Below are 22,763 nucleotides of genomic sequence, written 5' to 3'. Positions count from 1 at the left end.
AAATCCCTAAGTCTTTGGAAAGGGTAGGCTAAGGGAAAGTTAGACATCCCAGCACCATAAGTCAGACTATTGCTGTTGATGTGACTTGGCTACAAAATTTCCCAGCCTCTGGTATTTCTGTTTTAAATTTCAAATATGATTGGCAAAGTTGGAGTGGGCCAGTGAGCTTCAGTGTGGCTAGATGTGTGGACCTAGAGGGGTTAGTAGAAGAGGCAAATGTCATAGTGTAGGAAACCTGGGACATTTTCTGGACGGGTTAAATGGTAGCTTGCAGGACAGCAACCCCATGAAATAGTTATTGCATATAGCTATGTTTACATTTATTTACATACAAAACAAACATCCACAGTTATGTATTTGAATCTAAGACAAGTGTCTTACACATTGTAATTATCTATGAAATCAGGGATGCATTTTATAATTGATGCTATGTTAGCATTAGTGGAGAGTTTTATTTAGACTGTTTTGTATTTCTCTGTGGCATATAAAATAGTGAAATCTCTCCCGTTTGGCATTCCAGTAACTTCTATACAGTGGAAAAAAATACTGTTTGTTCTGGAGCCAGGTGTCACTTATAAGCATATTAGAGTTACATACCTGGCACTATTTTGAGGAATCCCTATGTTTAAAACTGGTGCCTGAAATTACCTTCATAGAAAATTCTCTTCACCATTGCAATTAAATTAAACTTTATGTAAACACTATAGAACTTATTTTAGGAGCTAAGTACAAAGCTAGGTACTGTGGGTTAGAATAAAATGTGACTCCATTTTACTCCCAAGATAATTACAAATTGACAACTTGATTTTGAACTTCTAGCCTTCAGAACTATGAGAGAATAAATTTCTGTTCTTCTAAGGAACCACATTTATGGTAATTTGTTACAGAAGCCTGAGGAAACTAATATACCCTGGGAGAGGTTATAACGGTGTTTTAAATGTATAAAGCATAATGAGGTATATCAGATCTTTTTTGAGATCTGGTTTTGGGGACAGAGGTGCGTTATGAGTCTGAAGCTGTGGATTTTTAGCAATTTAATTCACCAGGTACAGCCCGAGTTTGTTTTAAATCTATAGCTGATGGTAATTCCCCTTCTGGCTAACAGGGCATTAAAAGGAAATGCATTTATCTGCTTACCTGAAATAACCAAAAAATCAGACCAAATATCCAAAAAAATTAAGACCAAATATTTTTTTAAAAAGAATTTTTAAGACATTAGTCCTCAGGGGGGCACCTGGGTGGCTCAGTTGGTTAAGCGTCTGACTTCACCTCAGGTCATGATCTCACAGTTTGTGGGTTCGAGCTCTGTGTTGGGCTCTGTGCTGACAGCTCAGAGCCTGGAGCCTGTTTCAGATTCTGTGTCTCCCTCTCTCTGCCCCTCCCCTGCTCGTGTTCTATCTCTTTCTGTGTCTCAAAAATGAATAAGCATTAAAAAGTTTTAAAAAAAGAAGACATTAGTCTTCAGGTAATGCAGAACAATCATACCTGAGAGAGAGAGAACAAGTATGGTGAACTATGTGATTGTCCCAGTTCACTGCTTTTGGATCTCCAGGCTGCAATTCATGGAGGGAGTGTCCAGGAAGAACTGTGGATAATGTGAGTAAAGGAGGTCAAGCTGAAAGTCTGGGGGGACAGAGGTGTTAAAAGGTCAGAGTACTGGAGGAGAAAGGAACATACGCATGAGAATCATGCACATTGATACATAGAGCTCCAGTCGATTAATTTTTATCAAATGCTGTTCGATCTGCTTTAGTGCAGTACTTCACAGTAATTCATCAAAATTTAGCACTTCATTCTGGCAAACTTTTGGTATGTGCTGCATATTTCTTCATGTCATTTCTACTGAAGAGAATTCATATGCCATGTCTGTCATGGTAAGAGCCATTCCTCTATGCATATTCTGTCTCTGTCAACCCCTCCACGCTGAAGAGGTCTCTTAGCACCTTCAGTTCTGCCTGCCAAGGAGGGTCTGACCAGTTCTTCTGGTATTTGTGATGGGGGACTGTAGATGAACAGGACCTGAAAGCTGAAAGGGGGAAAAAGATTAGTAAAAGACAGACAATCAATGGTCATTGATAACAGGATGAAAGGGAGAAATGGAGAGGTAGGAGTAAACATTTGGAGGACAGGAGGTTTAGACGATAATATGGCCTTGCTATTTTGAAGAAACTGCCTTAAGAGTGGCTTCCATGCTGAAGTCAGTGGATGAGAGCAGAAAATTTATTTATTTTTCTTCAAGTTTATTACTGGAGACTCTCTGTCCTCCCTTCAAGGAGTTAAAGAATATAAATAAAGACTTTAGGGGGAGCATCTCTTTACTTGCTAGATCAGATGCTAACCAATGCATGACTTGCTTAAGAAAGCCAATTATATAATTCTACCTTTGAAATAAATAATTTAGGCTACATTGAGAGTTCTTATTGTTTCACAAACTGTGTTTATTTGACTGTTTTCTGAGCTTGAACTCAGGGAGATATAGTATATTATAGGACTTTAGAAAATATTTAGTTCTCACTGTTTAATTGGGACTGTATTATAGTTCTGATGTTATGGGACTTCAGAAAACATTTAATCCTGTTGCAAGAGACCATGAGAGAATTATGATAAGAATTTGGAGTCTCAGGGGATTCTCATTTATCTATTTCTTCTGTAGGTACATTTCATCAGATTGGTTGGTCTTTCCTCAACTTTTTGATTTAATTGATTTTCCCTGCAGTGTCTTCCACATCCTACCAGCCTTTCTTAGTAAGTTCCACAATTGATTGTTTCTACTACTTTATATTCCTTCACCAAAGATGTCTTTAATGCTCAAATAGTGAGCCATGAGAATTTTGGTTTTGTTGAGTTACTCTACCATGGATCCGTGTGCAAGAAGCTTGGCACTCAAGTGTTCAGGATGGACACAGAGAAGACTGAAGGACACATCTCATCTGAACCAAGGAAAGGGAAAAATGAACTTACTCGAGCTTGGTAGTTATGAGTATGCCTTCTTATCCTCTATGCAAACTTGGTCTTGAAAGTCATTTTCAACTAGGTATGGAGACTATTTTCCAAGACCTCTTACATATACAGGTGGGGCAGTATTAACACATTATTTATATTAATAATTCAATGTTATCTCTCATAACTAATATGCTGCAAATATTGAACTGGGGAGCAGCTGTGTAGCTGCTCATATCTGAAATAAACAAAGAGCTAGTGTCTGTGAAAAGAAAGAGCTCAATTCATAACAAAATTGCATATATTTTTAATATAGGAAATATAGCTGCTTTGCAAAGTTCTCTCTAAGACAGTGGGAGATGTTATTTTACACACTCAGCATTCACTAGTTTTAACTTTCCAAACAGAACCTATTTCAAATATTTTAGGGAATTTTTTTTTGGTTCTGTTTTATTTTTACTTTCCTTAAATTGAATGGCCAAGAATGCCTTCTGGAGGTCAAGCACTTGATTGACAGCTGAGCTCTGGTTTGAGCAATCAGAAGGCATCAGGCAGTGGTGCAGACAGGAAGAAACAGAGGAACATCGGGTAGAAAACAGGCCAGGGGCCCTGGGCCTGGGAGACTTGCCACATGTCAGAAGTGGAGTTTGAGGAGGCTGAAGATGAGGTGGATAAGAGCCAGAGAAAGACAAATGATGGTGGCAGGTTGTGAAGGAGACAGAGGGAGTTGGGAGAGGGGCGTATGAAATGTGGGAACTGTATGGCGCAAGACAGACTTCTTCTGTTGGGGTCTGCATGCAAAAAACCTGCCAAGGCCCAGTGCTTAGCTTAAGTAACCAGGTTAACTGAAGGAAAAACTATGAAGGAGGTAAGGGTTGTTTCCAACATTCTGCCATTACTTTTCAACACCCTGTTGCTCTTTTGGCAGATTGTTTCCATCCAGGTGTTCAGACCCCCACCCTCCCTTCTCCTGAACTACAGCATACAGGGTCACCCACATTGTAGTAATCATTGGACAACTTTCTTACTCCAAACTTTTCTTCCCAGCTTTTCTGCCTCCCCTGAATCTGGTTCCCTCCTTGCTCATGCCCTTGATCCCTGCTGGAGCTAATTTGACAACTGATTGGATCCAGGGTGTCAATGGTTGATGTTGTCTCAATGTTTCCTCCCTCTCTGGTTACATTTGGACTTCTAACAAAAGAAAGAGGGAATTTGATGGAGTTGGGCAGGAATGTCGTCTTTTCTTGATTCCTTCAGATAACTTACTGCTTTACCCACAAGTAAGGGCCAAGTGTGAGTGTGAACTTAACTGTTAGAGTAGCTGTTTTAGGAGAAATGCAGGGAAGGATGGAGATTACTACGGAGAGGAGTCAGTCAGAAGCTTGATGGAGACAGAAGACGTGTGGGGTCTGAGCAGGGTGAGTTTAGAGTGTTTATCGGCCAGTTTTGGGAGATAAGCACAAAATATTGGAAGACCCTGGTGAGTGGCTGAGGTAATTCCATAAAGCCTTCATTTTTTTTTTTTTTTTTTTTTCTTAAACCATGGCTTGAACTAATGGATTTCTCCCGGATGGTTTCTCTGTTCTCCCACTCTCTGTGTGTAGCCCAGCCTTCTGTTCTGCTGATGTTCATTGGTTCTGTTACTGGGTCTGGGGATGGAAAAGGTTGCTTTGGTGTCAGCCAAGACACTCCCTCTGTTTGGGGGAGTTGGAGCTGCCAGCCCGACTATCCGCTTCCTGCCAGCTTAAGGAGCTTATGACTCAGATTCAAGCAAAACACTGAGCTGAAGCAAAAGGAGAGGGAGGGAATCTCAGCTCAGATGAAGGGTCCAGTGCCAAACTGCATCACTGAGACATTCAACTCAGGGGAACCCATAACACCAGAAGGCTGTGTGATTTTTGTGTTCACGCTCTGCTTTGAAAACACACACACATGTGTTTGGACACACACATTTCCTTTCTCTTACACTCACACAGACACCTTTCTCTTGGAGCTACAGTTCTGATGCTGTTGTACCCTCCTATAGAAAAAGCTACTTTTGGAATCTGGAATGATTAGTAAGCCTCTCTCAGATTTTGTGATAGCAGAAAAGTCCTCACCCATTGTTACAATTCAGCTGGAGTGTCCATTTGTCCCTTCTTGCCATGTGTCACCTAGTTTCCATCCTTCATCCAGGGAGGTGTTGGAGGAAGGCTGTAGACATTTCTTGGGAATAACACTGGAACCCAGACACATGTGTTTCAAGTCCTCTGTGGTTCTGTTAGCTTCCTGGATATTGCTCTCGTGGCTGAGTTGCTGCCAGTGTTGACTTACTGGTCATTTCGGAAGGCAAACTCTACCCCTGAGGAAAGGTACTAGATGAATTAGAGAGATCACCATTCTTTCTTTTCTTTCCTCCTTCCATTACTCATAGGCCCACATCCCTCCTTTTCCCCTTCCAGTGTCTCTTGTGAGTAAACATGAGTAAACATTAGTCATTTCTTTCCAAGTGTGTTACTTCCAGGTACCAAAGAGAAATGTGTGACCTCTTTGAAGTTAGAAGTATTGAACTATATACTTCTGTGGTAAATATAGTCTACAGTGTGGTTTCTTCATGTATGATTATGTATCTATGCATAATCTTCCTAATATTCAAAGTGATCTGTCACTACCTTTCAAGAAACCCTAAAAACTCTCATAGTCAATTATTCAGGACCAAATGCCTTAATACTCTTTGGAAATCTTCCTGATCTAGATCTGGCTTAAGTTTCTGGTTTCATCTCACCTGGCATCACTATTCCTCTTTAAATTGGCTATACTGGTCTACTTAATTCCCCAACCCAATTTAATCACTCCTATCTTTGAAATTCCCTCTTCCAAACCTTCCTAATCCCAACCATTCTTAAAATTCAGACCCATGGCAGCTCATTATGTTTATTGGAGGAGAAGAAGGAGAATAAAAATGTGGACAGAAAGAAAGAATAAATGTATTGACGTTTCAGGGGAAAGAAGCCCTGTTGTGATGTGTGATACTCCTTGGGAGAGTCTGTCTTTAGCCTAAGGAATGCATGATAGGCACCTCCCTGCTACCTTCAAAATTTTGAAAAGCTCAGAAAATGAGATTTATCTGTGCCTCAAGGACCATCAATCCCAGTCAGAAAAACATTACCGTCATTCTGGAGTGGGACCAATTTTTCCTGCCTAGCAGTGACAGATATGTGGGAAGTCAAATTGGAATCAGAAGGCAGTTTAGTGGGAAGAATTAGTTGGACGAACTAAATGCTGATTACAATTTAGCTTAGTATTTTTTTCTCTTCTGTTCTTGAGGACCTCTCTAAAGGAGTGCTTGTAGATGTGATTGGTCCTAGAGATGGGTTCTCAAGGTTGTATCTCTTAATTTGTAAGGCAGACCAATGCTGTTTCCACCAGACACATTTCTTTTTCAAACATATAAACACCATCCATCTGGTTACTATCCGGGCTTAGATGGAGGGCTGTTCTGCCTCTTTAAGAGGACTTGGCATATCTCTGTTTTGATCACTACCTGTGGGCCTCACTGTTTAATTATATTTCCAGTTATAGGAAGGACTACCACCCACTTGCCCCATAGCTGGTTCTCAATGAAGCTCTAAAACTAATCAGTTTTATGTAGCACTTGGCCTCTAGCAGCCTCTCAGTGAATATTTGCTGCCTAAGTATATGCCACTTTTGTAAGCTGTTGTATATTCCTTTGTCTGGGATGGACAGCCCAAGCTTAATTAGTGAGTCAAAGTTATGGCTGAAATTCTCCAAAAAGCTTCAACATTCAAGTGAATTTTTTTCTATCACCTTAAAAATAAAACTAGACTAATAATTTATATTTTATTATGAAAGTCACTTCAGAGTTTTCTAGATGAACTATTTCTTATTTTAATATGTAAAATAACTAACAGATTGATTGTCTTATTCAAATTCAAATAATTGGCCAGTGATGAAACAGGACAGGAATCCACATCTTCCAAACTAGGCAAATGGAAATCACTCAATCAAATCATAGTTTAATTATGGAGTCTAATTGAGAACATAGTTACTTGATCTTTATATTTCAGTATGGTCTCCCAGGAGCCAATGGAACAAAAGCCACCAGAGTTAGGCAATTTCATTATTGCTGCCAAACATTTATGTCCAAAGTTCTTTATGTTCATTATAAAAGTTAGTAATGAAATAAACATTGCTATGGTTACCATGGTGTTAGACAAAAATTTCAACATATGCTGCTTGGAGGGATTGATCCAGCTACTTCAGATGTGATTTCCAAGGTAAAGATTGTGGTAAGGGTGACTCCTATGAAGGAGTCAGCTATTACAAATATTGGGCTTCCAAGTTGCAATATCTTTGCATACATTTATTTATTCTGACTTGGGCGGAGTTGGAAATATGTGATTAGACTGGTTGATACCAGGGAGGCAAGGAACAGTCTTTTTTTCCTTCCTGAATGATGCAGAGTGCACAAAACTACTTTTATAGAAATTTTGGGGTACATTTTCTTTTTGTGCCCAAATGTGAGTCAATCAAAGAAATATTAATTGGAAACAGGTTGGAATAATGCTAACAACACAGTTTTGAGAACAAAAGAGTTCGTTAGACACTGAGTCATATTTGGTTGGTGTCTTTTATAAAGTTAAAATTGTTTTGTAATAAAAGTTGAATTTCTTTATTTTTTAAATTTGTAATGTTTATTTTTGATAGAACACAAGGAGGGGAAGGAGAAGAGAGAGAAGGAGACACAGAATCTGAAGCAAGCTCCAGGCTCTGAGCTGTCAGCACAGACACGGGGTTCAAACCCACAGACCATGAGATCGTGACCTGAGCTGAAGTCAGTCACCCAACCGATTGAGCCATCCAGGTGCCCCAAAAGTCCCAAAAGTAGAATTTCTTAAAGTTTGACTTGATTGTAGTGAGTAGCTGGATTACAAAGACACATTATATGTCTTTTGAATTGTTTTCAATATTTTATTCTTTCTTTTTTTTAATGTTTATTTACTTATTTTTGAGAGAGAAAGGACACAAGCAGAGAAAGGGCAAAGGGAGAGAAAGAGAATCCCAAGCAGGCTCCATCCTGTCAGCACAGAGCCTGACATGGGGCTCAGTCCCATGGACTGTGAGATCATGACCAGACCTGAAATCAAGAGTCAGACGTTCAACTGGCTGAGCCACCTGGGTGCCCCTATTCTTTCTTTATATGGTGGACTTTTTCTCTATCAAAGAAAAAGAAAGCCATGATCTTATTCATTGTCTTGTTATTAACCCAGGGAACTAAATATTCAAATTATGTTAGTAGTTTTTGTCTTGACCTGGAATTCTTTAATAGAAGGTGAAGATCTTTTCATGGGCTTTGTCATTGAAAATAGCACATTGGAATGACCAAGGGTTCATAGTGTCAAAGTGCACTTCAAAGAAGTAGTAAGACAATGAGGAAAATTCCTGTAAGTGATTAAAGATAATTTGACTACATATAGGTATTTTTTTCTTCCAAAATTAAGATGTTTCAAAGGAGCATGTTTTTTCCCTGTGTCCTGAAGACCTGAATAATAGATTGCTTAAGAGAATAAAGTAAAGAAGCCCAGCTCAGTGTACTCCCGACTAACATGTAACCACAATACCACCGGGCATGAATCATATTGGCATTCTAAGTATTACATCCTGTGTGTTTTATAACAATTCTAAGAGAACATGTATTTGCGCCATATTTAGTCTGGGTGGTAATTAGATTTAATTATGTTTTGTAGGATTTTTTTTCCCTTCTCAAAGAGTAAGAGAAAGGAGTTTGGGTTGGTGTGGCTAATTGCATCAGTGAATATAGTAATGCTCATTAGAAACAGAATAAATGTTATTATGATACAAATTTGTTTCCTATCAGTCTTTCTTTCATGGAGGTTTTGTAACCTTGTAATTTAAAGATATTCAGGGGATTATGTTCCATAATAAAAGCAGAAGAAATTCAAAGTGTAAGAATAATGGAATTCTCTGAACATTATAGACTGTCAATAAAAAAGGGGGGGCAGGAGAAGACTATGTCAGTCCTGCAGACAAGCATGAGATCAAAGAGAGATGAAAGTGCTTTGTAGTCATTTTAAAATTTTTTCTAGAATATCTAGATCCTTGATACTCAAAGTGTGGCCAACATCCACATCTTCTAGCAGCTGATTAGAAATGAAGAATCTCAGTTTTCACAGATTCACAATTGCATTTTAAGAAGATCCCCAGGTAATTCATATGTGTGCTTAATTTCGAGAATGGCTGATATATAGAGCTTTTTTTCCCCTGTAGATGTCTATGGAGGAAAATACATGGAGTTTCTCTGTTTGATGATGTGCAAAAATGAGACATCCCTCTCTTCCTATAGGAGGAGAAACAGAGGGTCTAAAAACGTCAGGGTGGAATGCTAGCACCAGACCAGATGGCAAAAATAGGAGTCCTTCTCGATCACTGGGGTAGCTGTTGTTTCATATATCACATCTTGAAGGGTTAGATATGGCTCCACACCACTGTGCTGAGGTTATTTATTTATTTATTTTCTCAAGGAGCAGAGTGACAGTTGTGTTCACCAGAAGTTGTTTTCCCATATTAGATTTGACTGTATTTTTTCTGGTAAATATTTTTTTCTTTGACAAGGTGTGCTTGCATCTTAGATAATTAGTGAGGAAGTTAATTGCAGCCCTCCTTATTCAAGAGCCTAAAGTGGATCTGGGGCGCCTGGTGGCTAAATTGGTTAAGTAATCTGACTCTTGGTTTCACTCAGGTTATGATCTCACAGTTCCTGAGTTCCAACCCTGTTCTGGGCTCTGCACTGATGATGCAGATCCTGCATGAGATTCTCTCTCTGCCCCTCCCCACCTCTCTCTCTCTCTCTCTCAATAAATAAATAAATAAATAAATAAATAAATAAACTTAAAAAAATAAAGTGGATTCACACATTCTACTTTCTCCCCTGGTCTTGGAAACAGAGCAGATTTCTACCCTTTAGGGATCTATAACGGTCAGCCTCTGGGGTTTAGTGGAGTTAGTAGGCTCTGGAAGATACTAAGAAATTCTCCAACTTCTGTGGGAAATGATGAATTTGCTCAGGGATTCAGTTGAGAAACAAGGACCTGGAGTTTAAAAATAAGTTTGGTGTTGAGTTGTTGAAGTTCTTTACATATTTTGGATTTTAACCCCTTACTGGATAGCTATACATGTGGTGAGCACAGCATGATGTATAGAGAAGTTGAATCTCTATATGGTATACATCTGAAAGTAATGTAACATTGTCATCTAAACTCAAAATCAAGCAAAGAATATTGAAATAAATAAAAATTAGAGTTGTGAGAATAAGATGGAGAAATTAAGGAAGAAAGGTAGTCATTTGAGAGAACATTCAGAAGGGTTTTTCTCTGTGGTTCTCCACTTTTTGCTGCACATTAGAACCACCTAGGAAGATTTTAAAATATCTACTTCTTTGGTCGCACCTAGATCAGTGACATTAGAATCTCTGGTGGGACCTATGTATCAATTGACTTGTTTTGTTCCCCCCCCTTTTTTTAAGATCTACAATCATTCAATTTTGTGACTAAGATTCAGAACCAATGAAGGCCTAAGGCTGTAAAGTTTCCTCCCCTTATGTGGTAAATATGTTCTCTATGGGAAGGTTAGTAGGCTGGAGTGTTCCAACTTCTTGATCACTTGAGGAAAAATAAAGGGCTGAGTGAGACATGAAGCTTCCTTTTGGGATTAGGCAAAATATGCTCAGGCACCAGAAGCAGTGTGATTGACTTCCTCTTAGTAATGTTTTCTGCTTGCTCTTCTCAACCCCTGTATCTAGCAAGAAATGGTGCTGACTGAGTATGGTAGCCAGCCTCTAAGATGGCTCCTAATAGTCATGCTCTAGTGAACTTCTTTTCCATATTGAATCATTCAGGGCTGACCTGTGTAATCAATAGAATATGATAGAAATGATGGTGTGTGATACACAAGGGTAGGTCATAAAAAGTATTACAACTTTTGCTTCAATATCTTGTATCTGTAGCTTTACCAGAAGCCAGCTACCACGTTGTGAGGACACTAACAAAGTCTCATGGAGATGAATCATCTTGCCAGCTATTTGAGCAAGTCACATTAGGAGGATCATCCAGGTCAACTGAGCCTTCAGATAACAGCAGCCCAAGTGACATTTGACAACAACTTCATTGGAGACTCTGACCCAATTTAGGGGCAGAGAGAATGAGTGATTTCTGCTTTTTTAGGCTACTACATTGTGGAATGATTTGTTATGTATTTGGAATGATTTATTTGCTCATCCAAACTCTGGTTACCCAGAATGGACATACTTATAGAAGACTTTGAGATCATGGCAACAGAGCTGAATATTTTAGCAACAAGTTGCATACCATTCTACCTTAAATTATACTGACTACTTTGTAAGGCAGATATGGAAATTCGTGGCAAACTAGTGATGTCATTAAAATCTGAGCTTTTCATTAGGTCTTAACATGTAGCTAGACAGTATTTGATATGCAGATTAGCATTGTTGAATATAACTTTCTGAAATTATGGAAATGTTCCATGTCTGCATTGTACAGTGTGGTAGCCACTGGCTACAGTTGCCTATTGGACACTTGAAACTTGGCTAGTGTAACTGAGCTGAATTTCTAATGTATTTAATTTTGAATTGTTGCTAGAATATTGACAGAATAGTTAATATAATTTCTGGGAAGAATGTGGAGATGACAAAAATATTCTGCTCTAGTTTGTAAGTTGTGAATTGAAAATAAGTGGAAAACCCAGTAATGGGTACTGTTTACCTATGGTATATCAATTAAAATGATTTCCCCCTCCTTTAACCCCTAAAATCGTCTCTCTTGCAGTGAACGATGACAAACCACAAAGAAACAGGTCATAAAGGATACCTGTTATATCCAAGATGCAATTGATTTCAGGCTCTCTAATGATAAAGGAGGTTATATTGGAATTTGAGAGGAATTTTGGAATGTTTTCAACCACAATTGTTTGCATGGTAACTGCCAAGCTATTTTCCATAAAGGTACTGGCCCTGCCAACTGCCATCTTACTCCTTTTGCTCCATCTTGTTGGATGGCTACACACTACATCGTAGGTTCAGAAAGATTTCCAGGTAATCTGTCATGAACATATTCTATTTATAGTGTCTATTATCTGGAAATGTTGTTCATTAGTGATGGGGCATGATGATGGGTATGATGATGATAATGTCTATTAAATATCCATTACTATGGGACACCTGAGTGGCTCAATTGGTTAAGTGTCTGACTCTTGATCTCAGTTCAGATCTTGATCTCTAGGTTGTGAGTTCAAGCCCCGCGTTGGACTCTGTGCTAGGCGTGAAGCCTACTTAAACAAATAAACAAACAAACAAATAAATATCAATTACTAGTTTGGAGAAAACTAATTTATTATGTTTACCTAGTTTCTTGTACTTGTCCTTTTTTTGTATTTAATCAGAGAAAACACTCAAAATCAGGGGACCAGAAATAAATTAATAGAAATTCTTAGCACCTTTTTTTTTTTTCTCTCTGTATCCAAAATTTTCAAACATTGTTTTATGTGGAAAATTGTGGGTAGGCTAAATTATGTATCCTGAATTTTATTTAAAAATACACATGAACTAGTCCCATTTTATGATCATTTAGTCATAGTTTAACAGAAAAAATAGTAACTTCTTATTATAGTAATCAGTGGTAGATGACATGTTCTTTAATAAACTAAGGATATTTTTTGTCATATAGGGACCTATGAATAATATCTTTTAATTTGTCTGCTTTCTTATTTTGGATATTTGTTTATATCAATTGCCACACTTTTTTGCTTGTTTATTACTACAAAATAAAATGTGATTTTGTTTTTGAAAAGGTAAATCAGGCACATAATTGAATGAAGGAAAGCAAATAACCCCAAATCTGACCACCTATACACTCTATATTATATTTACGCACACACATTTTTATAAAAATGAGTTCATATTATGTATACTTCCTTGAAATTATTTTTTATTTGATGAAAACCCCTAATTATCATCTTTTTATGCTGTTTAATATCCTATAGTTATTTTATAGAACTATAAATTATTTATAGTTTAATTGAAATGAATAATTATTTATAATTATAAGTTATTTATAATTATTTTATAGAATGCTTGATACACATTTGTGTATATTTACATTCTTCTTCTAATTCACGAATTCCAGAAGCATGTCTACTACAAATCATGAGGCAAAGTGAGGGAAATAATAGATGTCAAAGTCAGATACACACAGATGTTCCATTTAAATCTATGTCAGCCTGCTGCTATGTCTGGGGAAAGTCAATCTTTTCAAGAATGCTGAAGAGAGTACATGATTTTGTTTGAGAAAGTGGGGAAAACACTTGAACTATGAAGTCACTGAAACATTCATTACTCCACTAAGCTCTTGAGGTCAATATGAATGACTGCTTCAATTGCAAAGATGCAAAGATGCATTTTTCAATGTTATGCGGATGGAAGAGTTAAACTATTCATCCCACCTTTGCCTGACTTACTTCCCCATCTTCCCTCCTGGTGTTTCATGGGGTTGTCTCCAAAATAAACTGCTTGCTTAGAATACTGCTTCTGCGGGGAATCAAAACACCTACTTTTGAAAGGATATTTGGCATAGGAATAAGATCCAGATTTGGTGTTTCTCAGAAATACATTGACAAGTAACAGAGAGAAAACTCAAGGCCTATTTCCTATCAATCTTCACTAAGGAAAAGGTTTTTCTAACTGGGAGGAATAGACTGAAAATTATAATATTGAGTGAGTAACTGAGTGAATTTGAGACCTAAGGCCTTGACTGATTATTTTCTAGTTCTTCACTTCATATCCTCCCATGAAGTGGATGTACTATGTTTGGGGCAGTATTTTAGGCACTGTAGATACAGTACTGAGGAAAGGCAGACATGGTATAATGCACTTATGGGCAACTGGTAGACAGAGAACTGTATGTAAGGTGAACAATAAATGAGTGAGATAACTTCATAATGTTCTATGAAGAAATTACAACCAAAGAATGTAACAGTTTATGTGTTTTTCATTCATTTATTAATCAGTTCAATTATTTAATAAATATTAGCTGCTAGTATAAGATAGGTACACTCTAATTTTTAAGAAAGAAAAAGGAACAAGATTGCTGGTAAACTAAGAACATTATATCTTTGTCCTTAAAATGGTAATAAACTTATAAACTTATTATGGAAATCATTGCCTTTTCTTTTTTTTTTTTAGCTTAATACAATATTCTAGAATGCATTGCCATGCCTGTAGTTTATCTCCCAAAGGAAATACTATATCTAATCTCTAGGAGCTAGCATATATTCACTTAAGATAAGTCATGCTAAATTCACAAGATTTCTCATTTTGTTAGAATCTCTAGAAAACAGAAAATTCCATGGATAAAATACATTTTAATTATTTCAGTCACATTACTACATGTGACAATGCCTTTTGCAAGAACATCATGATTAAGAAGTACTTTGAATGATAAAGTTATTGATATTTAGTGCCTTTTACCTGCTATGTGTTGGCAAATGGTTTTATAGTTTTATAATGGAATTTGACTAGGCTATACTCTTAGTCCTGTTGGCTCAGTCTTTATATAGATAATTTTGACAGAATTTAGACATGGAGATGCAGAGATGGGATGCATAACTGAAACTATAAGTGATACACCCAAGCATAAAAGTGATGTCAACTGACAGAGACACACTGGTCCAAAACCAATGAAATGAAATTAAGCAGAAACAAATTTCAAGTTCTGTTTAGGGTCAGAAAGTCAGCTGCATGAGAGTGAGCTGGCTTGGCTACAGTACAGATGGCAAAGTTGTGGGACTTCCATTTGATGACAACTGTAAAATAAGCCAAGAGTGTGATGTGGCTGTTAGAAAAATAGGCTAGCAGGATCATCAGTTGCATTAATGAAATATTGGGTCTAGCACAACAGAGACCATAAAAAATAACAGCTTCACCAAATTCTGTTCAAGTGAGAAGACTTATAGAATAAAGTGTCAAACTTCTTGCATTATATTTTAAGACAGACTTTTCCAATTGGAGTGTGTTCAAAGGAAGGCAAACAGAATTCTGAAAATCATATCTTCTGAGGCAAGTCTGAAAGAATGGGGCATTGTTTTCCTACAGGAGAAAAGACCAAGGAGATATTTGCAGAATGTTTTTGTCTACGTGGCAAGCTTCCGTGTTGAAGAAACCAAAGATTTGTTTCATGCTGACCTAGAAGGTTAATCTAGAATAATAGTTTGAAGTTAGAGAGATGACAATTTTGGTCTGATATGAGAAACAGACTAGAGTTATCCCAAACATGGCTAACATGTGAAGGGTGTCCCCTTTACTAGAGTTATTTAATCCAAAAGTTTCACCCCAGAGTGGAGATTTTGCATCAGATGGTATATCAATTTTCTATCACTACATAACAAATTACCCCAAAACACAAAAGGCAGAAGAAAAATTTTATTTTCTTCATCCTTTTGTGGGTCAGGAACTCAGAAGGGCTTGGTTGTCTGGGCAATTCTCAGTTGGGGTTTCTCATGCAGTTGCATTATATACCAATTGCAACCATATGAAGTTATGTACCAATTGCAACCTTATGAAAGCTTTACTGGGTTGGATGTCCAAGGTGGCTTATTCACCTGGCTGACAGGTTTTGCTGGTAACTAGTTGAGAGCTCAGCTGGGACTGCCCACTGGAGCATGTATTTGTAGCTTCTTTATGTGTTTTAGACTTCACAGCATGGTTGCATGAGAATAGTTAGGCTTCTTACATGGTGTCTCAGGGATATGAATCTTATGTGTCCTAGTGTTCAAGATAGAAGTTGTATTGTCTTAGAAGTCATGAAACATCACTTTTCCTACATTAGAGTTTTTGCAAGTGAGTAAGAATTCTATGTAGATGCATGGAAGGAAGACATAGATCCCACTTTTGATGGAAAAAGTATACAAAATTTGTGGACATTTAAAAACATCATAGGCGAGCTCTTAAGTAACTTCCAACTTGAAGCCTTTGATTTTATGAAACTTAGTGCTATACAGTAAGATTTTAAGAGAAATAGGGGATTTTTGTATCTTCTTACTAAAATTTGGTGTTGATAGCTGGGTTGTCTTGAAATTTTTCATTGGCGTTATCAAAGAAAGAATTTTTAGTTTGATTTTATACACACACACAGAATAGATACTATGAGAAATGCACAATTAAAATTGTAAATTTTCCCAAGTAACTTATTGGATATTATAAATATGAATATGAAAATAAAACTGTAAAACAATGTGATAAAACAGGAGAGTTTATCTAGCTTAGTCCAGTAGAAAAACCATGATAAGACAGGCATGCAATTAACAAGATCACAGAATTTGAGATTTCGACACTTGTCTCTCTGGGTAGAAACAGTTATTGAAAATAAAAATTTGAATTTAACCACTGTGTTTGGTGACAGATAAATTTAGAGTATTGTGCCATATAGGCATATAGAGTTATTCTCATGAGAATGGAGGAGCCCGTATAGAATCTCAGTTCAAATAATCACTTAAGACTCTGTGTGTGTGTGTGTGTATGTGTGTGTGTGTGTGTGTGTTGGTTCCTTTCAATTATATTCTTGTTAACTCTTCAGATCCTGGACCAGAAGCTTACTATTGTCCTCATTTGCCCATGAGAGTTTGATATGACTTTGGGTTCTCCTGATATCTTAGCTGGAACAAACCCTTGCTCTGTTTCTGCCAGAATAACTAGATTTTTAGCATTCTGTCTACTTTCTAATGGTATCTGACGCCCGCCATGAGCTGAACCTGACTTTATCTTAGTGTACTTATTAAACATTGACAAATCTACCCACATTCATCACATTGCTGAGATCCACCTATTGTAAATTCCCCTTCTGAGATTTTAGCCAGGGATTTGTTTCTAATAATATTTTGGGTTTTGTTTCTTTTCATTCAAAGAACAGCATCTATATTTTCACAGAGTAGCCTCTAAGCAACTATAAATATTTGATAGAGCTAATCATGATCTTTTCTTGAAGTTTCCCCTGATTTTTTCTATTCTTATGATGAAAGAAAAGAGAAATAGAAATTGAAAACTTGCCTTTTCTAACTTTAATTTCCTCATTGACTCAAACTTTCATTATCTTCTTTCACATTGATTAGTCAGGTTTCTTTTTGACAATATTTGCAAAAGCCTTAGCTTTGCTTTACTGTCATAAAACTAAGTAAAGATCTACTTTGTACTGCTTGAAGAGGATTCAGACAGTATTTCCAAAAAAGATGTCATTGGAAAAATGTTCACTCTTGATCTTGGGGTCATGAGTTCAAGCCCTGTGTTGGACTCCATGCTGGGCATGAAGCCTACTTAAAAAGAATATTCTGCTATTCTATCTAGCAATTACCCTGTATTTTGACTTTCATTTCATTTCAGATCTAATTTTTATTCACCAGACCCAAATAGGAGACCTCTGTGTGAAAATAACCACCCATGAAAAAACAGAAAAAAAACCCAAATTCTTTCTCATCATGAGATATCAGCTCAAACAGAAGCCTCTTGATATACAAAATGTTGTGAAGAGTCATAAAAGCCAAAATGGCAGACCACATAGGCCCCATGGATGGGAATTCATAAATAGTAATTTGGATAAGTAAAATGCTGGGTTCCAATGATTGTAATGAAATTCTTACCTTATTCTTTAACTTTTTTTTCCTTTAAAGAATAAAAACAAACTCATTTACAACAAAGGTACAAAACAATCCCTGCAAGAAGTGCAAATCTACTGCTTCACCAACACACTTCCGAGGGGAGTGTTCCCATCCCTGGCCGATTTTAAACATTTTCAAGCCTTTCATGTATGGCCCAGTTTGAGGTAACCCAATTGTGTCAGATGTATCAGCCCATCCAGGTATAAGCTCAGCATTCAAGCCAACATTTGGCCAATGTCTATAAAGTCTGGTCAAATAGATTATTTATTTTTTTGGAAGCTGAAGCAGAGATGAAATATGGTTTGAGATCTTGTGCCAAATTTTTCCTTGAAAAATCAGAGAACTTTCTCCTGTAAAATGTCCAGCAATGGAGTAAGAAAGTAAAACAAGGCAGCCGATTCGCCAGCGATATATGTACTCTTATTATGGTGTCAGTAATACATATGCTGTATTTTTCTTGATCCATTACTGGCAGTTATGACCATTGTATCACCCTAGCCAAAAGAATGTCAAAAAGGTGGATGCAGAACAGTTTCTCATGAGGTCATTATTGTTCAAGAAATGGGGGTGCTTGACTGGACTCAAGAATTGCTACCTGAAGTCTATTTGGTTACTTTGGATACGGAAACAGTTTGCCATTCCATTGCCCCAGGTCAGCCCAGAACCCAGAACTCAAATCGTGAGGCTGCTTGTGGCAAGAGGTAATTGAAAAAATGGGAACAAATGTTGTATCTTCTCTAACTAGGAACAGTGTGTGAACTTGTGGTAATATAAACACAGTTTCCAGAGTGTTCAGATGAATTGAAACAACAAAAACATGACTTTTACATATGTTACAAGAGATGAACAGAAAATCTAGCCATGTTCACCAATGGAAAAAGAGAAGATCTTTATTTTTGAACAGTGGCAAATAAGGTCATGGTTAGCTAAAAAATTCTACTGAAAAAGAATGTATTTTCTTTGCAAAAATTAGCACATGAATAAAGCACATATAATAAGGAAAACAATAAAATTTAAAAACATGAGTTTAGATGAAGTAAGAATTGCTTTTTCATATATATGTAAGTTTTAACCCACATATTCTAAATATAGGGTACTTAAAAACAGGTAGATGTCATGTTGTACCATAGTGTATGCATACTCTTCAGACATAATTTTCATGTCACATTTTTCTGAATACATTCTTTCCATTGGTTATATGGTATTACATGATAAGGATGAGAAGAACTTACTGTTGAATACTTAGGATTTACTCTCATTTAAATATTTTACTGAACACTACTGTGGTAAATAAGCTTGTAGATTAAGTTTAATGTAACTACATGATTTTTCTTCTTAAGGAAAATCCCTCCGAGTGAAAACCTTTGGTGACTCTCTACTTCTAATAGGATAAAGATAGGTTTTCTTACTCTGGCTCATATTTTCCTCACTCTCTCAGCTCCAACCACACTGGGCATGTGATTAGTGTGCTCTTGAAGTATTCCAGCTTTCTGGCTTCTTTGCGCTTGGCAAGAGTGCACTCCCTGGACCCCTCTGTGATTGGTTGAAGCCATGTGACTAATTATGACCTTTTAGCCTTTTCCTCTTCCCATGGTGATTGGTAACTAACATTCCAGATACTGGCTGTTTTATTAGAATGTATTCCCTAGTGAGATGAACAAGAAGCAGAGATAATTGGAGGAAAGTCAATTCACACTGGTTATAAAATTTGAGTGAGAAAGAAATCTTTGTTGATTTAAATCACTGAGACTTTGGGGTTATTTGTTACTGTCGCATAGTAGATCCTATACTAACTGATACACTGGCCTTTATATTCTGCATTCCCCTTCCTTCTTTATGTTATTTGTACATGTGATTACATTTCCCAGGTGCCTCTTTTCTTTACTTAGTAAGCATTTACTTACTCAATGCTTTACAGATAGGTGAATGTTAGGAAATTTTATTAGAACTCTGAGACTGTCAGCTTACCCTTATAGGCACCTCTAACTCCATATAAATCTTTTTCAGTGCTTGCCACAATTGCAAATTTACATTGTTTACTTTTTAAACATTTTTTTCTTAATGTTTATTTATTTTTGAGAGAGAGAGAGTGCATAGGGGAGGGGCAGAGAAAGAGGGAGATACAGAATCTGAAGCAGGCTCCCGGTTCTCAAGCTGTCAGCAGAGCCCAACATGAGGCTCAAATTTAAGAGATCATGACCTGAACCGAAGTCGGACACTTAACCAACTGAGCCACCCAAGAGCCCCTGTTTACTTTTTTAGTATGCCTGATTTTTGGTAATGTCTATCTTATCTTGTTGATCATAACCACTGGGCTTATAATAGATACTTGGTAAAATATTTATTTAATGAATGAATAAATGCTAAGATACATTCCTAAAATTTACCACTGTCAGGGCAAATTGATCTCCTGAAGATTTTATACCACATTACACAAAAGTGAACATTCTCTCTATTATAAGCAGCTTCTCAGTTTTAGAGGCAATAAGATCTTATTGCTCATTGTTTTAATTTTAATTTCTTCTATAAGAATAAAATACTTTCATTGGCTCATTAGCCATTTATATTTCTAGTCACCTATCATATTCTCTGTTTCAGTGTGAATTGGGTTTCTATCACTTATAACAGAAAGGGTACTGAATAATGCAAAATAACGAGTAAATTCGTCTTTGTTCTGCTACATAGACATTGAATGCTCTCTTTTACTCTGGATCTCTGAGCCTCTCCCCTTTTTTCAAAACATTCCAGAAGTGCCAAGTTTACTGAACCTGAGGATATTAAAGTTCTTCAGCAGGTGGTAATAAGGTAATACTTTGATTCCTACTCCACTAATTTTCCTTCCATAGAGTGTCCTCAGGAATCTCTCAAGGAGATCCACATGACTGACAGGACAGTGTTTGGACATTCTAGAGTTTATGGCTATGAAACAACTACCAGGCTACCTAATTCTTTAGAATCCTGACACAACATATCTTATCCAGCTATGGACTTCATCTGTCAAACTAGTTAAACTCAGTCGTGTATGCACAACCCAATCCCATAGCCAAGTCCTTGCTATAATACTGATAGCATGGTATTCCCAAAATTAATTTTAACCTAATTGTTTTCTTTTCTCTGGATGCAAAGCATGAATAAAAATTCATTTAAAATAAACAAATATATCCATTTGTTTATGGTAGTTCTCACTTCTTCACAAATTGCACCCTTTCCTTCTTTAGGGTGCTCTATATATAATTTACCAAAAGATGAGTTTCTTAGTAAACATTTACATCTTCTGCCTTGTAATGTAAATCCTATTCTTTTGGATTTGTAGCAAAAGTTAATTTCCTATGGATTCTATTTCCTAGTGAAAATGTGAATTGTTTTTCCTTTGGTCACAAAATGTATACAGATACCTCCCTAATTTAATCCTAACATCTGCCTAAAAATCCCAGTGGAACAAGGTTTGCAATGCTGACCTTCACTGTAGTCTTGCTCTCCAGGAAAAAAAAGAAACTTTTTCTTTGTACTTCTTTTGACATTTGTGATATTTTTCCTCTAGAATTTAGTTTTGTTCAGTTGATTGCTCTGTTTCAGTGAAGTAAAGTGTATTTCCAGATTTATACTGCAGTCTGTTATAGCGATATGTTGAAGGAATTATTAATAAATATCCCCTGTTTATTGTGCATTGTTTCAGAAAGCAGATATCTGTGGAGAGGAATGACACCAGTGTTCATCAGATTCATTTAGTGGTCTTGGTGAGTGAGTGAATTGGTTTGCCATGTCACAATCACCATATCCTTTGCTTCATGTTGGGCTAGTCCACAATATATTACTGTTCTATGTACCACACACATGTGCCACAGATGGTCACTTTCAATTTCAGAGCTCAAATGTAATAAATTCAGCACATTAATATTTGGCTAAGATTAAGTGCTGGGAGGCTACCACGGAAAAGCCATCAGTCAAGTTCATCTCTAACCAGGAAGTTGTGATTCCATTGCTACAAAATAAACCTTTGTTATGCCTTCTTCTTGGCCTCCCCACCATTTCTCTTTCTTTGTGAGTAAAATGTAAATCTAATCCACAAGTTAACATTTGCTTACAAGCTGTGCAAAAGAGCTCAAGGTTTTGATATTTGGTTAAAACAGAACTTTCAGGGAGACATTCTATTAGCTATATACATCAGCATGGGTCCTGGGTTTCTTTTTGCCCTGTTTCGACTATGCATTTGTTTTACTTATTTTGTTTTATTTTTTAATCAAGTGCAGTGGGAGGCAATCACTTTACCAACCACAATTCTAGTAGAATCAATTTGTTGACGGCATAATGTGAGAAGCTTGATGGGAAATCTGACTTCTGTCCTCAGACCAAGCATAAAGACATCTTTAGGCAGAGAGGTGATAAGGAATACCAGATAAAGTTGGACAACACTTTTGTAGAGACTCCATCCATCTTTTCTTGCAATCCATCTATTTTTTTCTTCATTTCTCTCCATTTACAACTTACATTCCAAAGTTTAGAATTTCATAACATCCTTGCCATCCTTACCTACTTACTCTCCTTTTATCCATAATTACCTGATACTACCTTAATTCTTATTGAGCTCGTGTAATTTACCTTCTCTGTGCTTGCACTTGGAAAGATAAACAACGCACTCATGTTTTCTATTTAATGAGTGGCACATTTCTGGTGATGAGTCTCACTAATTCTTACATATGCTCGGCCATGTTGTTACAGTTTGTCATCACCTCACTCTTACTCTGAATGATGACGGTTTCACACCATCCTCACTCTTCTCCATTGTCCAACCTTTCCTCCCCTTCATTCTCAAAAGACATCATCTCCTATTTAGGTGCTATCTTTCCTCTCAGAGTTTGTATCCTGTTTTTCTGAGCCATCTTGTTAACTTCAGCTATTTAGCCCTTTTTTCCATGAATATTTACCCACTCACTCTTACCTGGATCCTTTCCATTGTTCTTCAAACAATTATGTTGATTCATAGACTCTTTGTCCTATTCCATTAATCTATTTATTTATTTTTTCAGCAATACCACATGATTTTAGCTTCAGTATCTTTATAGAGAAGTCCTTAAAGAAGTCTTGGG

General features: G+C 36.9%; 2 long non-coding RNA genes across 2 annotated transcripts; one reads left to right on the top strand and one right to left on the bottom strand.

Annotated features, from left to right (window-relative positions):
• Nucleotides 1-1,801: 1,801 nt before the first annotated feature.
• On the bottom strand, nt 1,802-19,145 carry LOC144219203 (uncharacterized). Its single transcript, XR_013331336.1, has 3 exons — nt 19,086-19,145; nt 5,040-5,281; nt 1,802-2,026 (listed from the first exon to the last, which is right to left on the bottom strand). It is a non-coding gene; the product is annotated as an uncharacterized LOC144219203 (long non-coding RNA).
• Nucleotides 11,939-21,676, top strand: LOC144219202 (uncharacterized). The gene is made up of 3 exons (XR_013331335.1): nt 11,939-12,067; nt 20,425-20,481; nt 21,353-21,676. It is a non-coding gene; the product is annotated as an uncharacterized LOC144219202 (long non-coding RNA).
• Nucleotides 21,677-22,763: the final 1,087 nt, after the last annotated feature.

Source organism: Crocuta crocuta, unplaced genomic scaffold (genome assembly GCF_008692635.1).
Source record: "Crocuta crocuta isolate KB4526 unplaced genomic scaffold, BGI_CrCroc_1.0 scaffold407, whole genome shotgun sequence".
In the NCBI taxonomy this organism is placed as follows: Eukaryota; Metazoa; Chordata; class Mammalia; order Carnivora; family Hyaenidae; genus Crocuta; species Crocuta crocuta.
Note: the sequence above shows the minus strand (reverse complement) of the source record. Positions and strands in the feature narration are given on the sequence as shown.